The following is a 4,565-nucleotide window of genomic DNA, read 5'->3' on the forward strand; positions in this document are numbered from 1 at the left end:
AACACCATGCGCATGACCCCGGTATACAACTCGGCCCGCGGACCACTCGGCCCATATATTTCATAAATTTTATTTATAAATTAAAAATACAATGATTTTGGAATTGTGGTTATTCAAATATTTTACATAATTATAATTTTGTAAAAATGTTGATAATATCCAAAATGAACAGATTTTTTTAACAAATACATTATTGACCATTATTATGTTTTGAGTACTCAGTAATTATATATTTTAATATACACGTTTAGAGACGTATTTCATAACATATTTTAACTTTAAAAGTTGTCAACGAAAATTAATACACAAAAAGCCACATACAACAACTGTTGCATAAAATTACGTAATTTATGACACCTGCTGATACTTTTACCTGTACCTGTAATTTTAGTTCTACATACATGTATATTCAGACGGCAAGAAATTCAAATTTATAAACCAACAAAGTTGTGTAATACAATTCTAGAAGATCCAAAAATTGTAATTTTAATGCCATTCTCTATATAGTTTTTGATATTAAAAATGTTTAAATTATAAATTATATATATATTTATTGAAGATTTAAAATTCATGTCATCACTGAAAATGAAATAAAATACATGATAGATTTGCACAGGGACAGACGTTGAAAAAAGAGCCCATTGTTGGTTGCAATGCTTAGTCCTTGATATAATGAAGTAGTGTACAAAATTTCATGAAGATCTGACTTGTAGTTTAAGAAAATGTAAAGTGTGACGGACGAACAAACGTTCACCAATGTCAATGAAGATATAAGTCTTGTATTTTAAGTCTTATTTACAAACAATGTGTAGCTTACAGTAGTAATATGCCAACATATTATGAATTACATGTAATGTACCATACAAATAACATGTACATGTATAACTACCCAGCTAACACATAATATTTTCATGATATTATTGACTGGTTATATATATGTTTTTCAAAAATATTACCAAAAAACATTTTAAAGACATTTTTTTTACATCAGAAATTATGCATTAATGATATTTTAACAATAATATTTCGTCCCAATGTTTGATTGCTAATATAAACACATTTTTTGTAAATATTTTTTTATAATGAATAATAAATATTTTTTGCTGATGTTTTTAAAACGTTAAATAGACAGTTTTATAAATGAGAACAATTGTATGCCGAGGAGATATTTCTTTGCAATATTCAATCAATATCTGATGGACATTTTTATATAACATTTAATATATATATTTTTTAGATGTGTAAAAGAAATATTTATAAAACATTTTTGATTTACATCTATGTAAATAAAAATAAAATTGAGAATGGAAATGGGGAATGTGTCAAAGAGACAACAACCCGACCAAATAAAAAAAAAAAAAAACAACAGCAGAAGGTCACCAACAGGTCTTCAATGTAGCGAGAAATTCCCGCACCCGGAGGCGTCCTTCAGCTGGCCCCTAAACAATATATACTAGTTCAGTGATAATGAACGCCATACTAATTTCCAAATTGTACACAAGAAACTAAAATTAAAATAATACAAGACTAACAAAGGCCAGAGGCTCCTGACTTGGGACAGGCGCAAAAATGCGGCGGGGTTAAACATGTTTGTAAGATCTCAACCCTCCCCCTATACCTCTAACCAATGTAGAAAAGTATTTTTAGACAAACTCTGTAAAAGCATAGGTTTGATGTATAATAAAATATCTTTTTGATGTAACATCAATATACTTTTCTTGTTCTAATCAAAAATATAAAAATGGTAATATCTAATGAATATTTCAATAACATCATAACAATATATTTTTTCGATTTTATTTAGAAAATATTAGTTAAAGACTGTTTCATAATAGTTTTAAGATAATATGTTTAATAGATAATTGTAAGATGTATGCTAGAAATGTTCTCCAAATGTTTGTCAGTGATATTTGAGTGAAGCACATGTTTGATATGAAAAAAGAAATATTTTATAAACATTTTTACATAATATTTTTAATTGATATTTGTAAGATGTACGACAAATGTTTTTCTTATGTTTGTTAGTGATATTTGTGTGAAGTCCATGATGTTTGATATGAAAAAGAAAATATTTTTTATATAATTTTTTAATCAGATTACCATGAATGTTTCCTCATTTTTGATAGAAAAGTCTTAACAATTCTAATCTAACTTAAATGAAAATTCAAATCAAGTCAAAAGAAAAATTATCTAGCGAATAACGATTGTGCTCTAAGAGCATTGAGGACCCAGTAAAAAATCAAAATGATAAAGTCATACCAAATAGGACTACGATAATCTGTCCCTGAACTAGAAAATTCTTTGTATTTTGCCTAATTCAAAGTTTTTTAAACAGTGTTTATAAAAAATATCATTGATATTTCATGCCAATAAAGAAATATAAGCCAACATTGTGCCAACAATATGCCAACGTATTAGGTACTTATCTCCCCTCTTTATACCACATACTTGAAAATCATATTATTCCACTGTTCTAACAAAAAATGTGCTCTTCCTTCTCTTTATTTAACATTTTCAAATCTGTGTAGTCATTTAAATGTATTTACCTAAATGATTGAATAATTTTATGCACAAACAAAAGATATTTAAAACCAGCCCAAAACAAAAAATACAATTTGGATATACTTTCATTTTTTTCATAATCTTGTATATCAACATATCATTGACATTTCTTAACTGGGCCCATTATAAAAAATCTAAGTACATGTTTAGATTCTGCATATCAATTAAAGAACCGGAAGAATTCATTTTTTGTTAAAATCAAGCTAAATTTAATTTTGGACCAGAATAAGGTTGAGAGACTGTATTTGAAAAAAACACTTTAGGTAGACATCAATAAAATGTATCCTTAGACATTAGAAGAATATTTTGTCCAGATGTTTGAAAGATGTTGTCTGGATATTTTCAATTGAAACTGAATTATATCAAAATTATGTTATTTCAATATAAAATCAAGATATTTAAAAATAATGCTCTTTAAACATTCAGAGCAAATATTCCCAGAAAATATGCTATACACATGAGTATAGCCAGACATATCACATCAAATACATGTTTTTGAATGATATTTTGGTGATATTTTGCAATATATTTTAAAAATATCAATAAAATGTTTTTGTGTTACCTGGGTATAAGGTAATAATTTGCACAATTGTGCAAACTTACAACCGAAATTTCACTCTCCCAGGGAACAAATCACAGATCAGTAAAAGACGTCCAATGCTATACCCCCATGTATCATATAATGATTTGTCAGAGTACAGTGTAGGTCAGCACCTAAATTGTAAAGTCTATATACATGTACATTAGACATATGACGATCGCAAACTCAAATGAGCATATCATTTGTGATTCATTCCTAAAACTCTAGTTGAAAACCTCTCAGATATTTACAAAACATGCAAGTGGCCAGTATGACTAAGGTACAACATGTCAACAATGTACATACATTTCGAATGTTAGTTTGCCTCGTCCTTTATGTTTGTTCTTTAGTAATTATTAGTGACCTGAACCTTTACATTTTATCCACTTAGAAAAGTCTAAGCCCTAAGGTCAGATTATGTTGATAGTCCTAAGTATAAAGCTAAGCTTTAATACAACTGTCACATAAACTTAACATTAACCAAGATAACTAAACAAAGACCAATGAACCTTGAAAATGAGGTCAAGGTCAGATGAACCATGCCAGGCAGACATCTACAGCTAACAATGCTTCTGTACAACATATATAGTTGACCTATTACTTATAGTTTAAGAAAAATAGACCAAAACACAAAAACTTAACACTGTGCAATGAACCGTGAAAATGAGGTCACGGTCAAATAAAACCTGCGCGACTAACATAAAGATCATAAAATATTTCCATACACCAAATATAGATGACCTATGGCATATAGTATTAGATAAAAAGACCAAAACGCAAAAACTTAACTTTGACCACTGAACCATGAAAATGAGGTCAAGGTCACATGACATCTGCCCGCTAGATAGGTACACCTTACAATCATTCCATACAACAAATATAGTAGACCTATTGCATATACTATGAGAAAAATAGACCAAAACACAAAAATTGTATAAAAATGTATAATGGAGAAAAAAACTTCTGGCTCTCATGTTTGAAAATTGAAGCTTAAGTCTATATGTTCATGTCTATATCTGGTAAGGGCGGTTTATTTATTGATGAAATATCACCAGGCTTACTTCTGGCTGGGACTATTATACTGTTAGTATAATCTGAGACTGCTATAGCACAGTGTTATAGTAGTCTCAGGTATAATAGTCCCAGCTTCAGGAAGATCTTGAATATTGTCCAAAGTTGGATAAGAATGCCTCAAAGAATAGGATTTTTTGTGTTATATAAAATGCCTTTTTTTGCCGTCATTTCTAAATACTTGACACTTCAAAACATTTTTTAACCGGTTTTACCGTGACTATATGCAATAAGTCACCTATACCTGTCACTATGTACATGATGTACTAGTATATAAGAAGATGTGGTATGAGTGCCAATGAGACAAGTCTCCATCCAAGTCACAATTTATAAAAGTAGACAATTATAGGTC

Source organism: Mytilus trossulus, chromosome 6 (assembly GCF_036588685.1).
Source record: "Mytilus trossulus isolate FHL-02 chromosome 6, PNRI_Mtr1.1.1.hap1, whole genome shotgun sequence".
Taxonomy (NCBI): Eukaryota; Metazoa; Mollusca; class Bivalvia; order Mytilida; family Mytilidae; genus Mytilus; species Mytilus trossulus.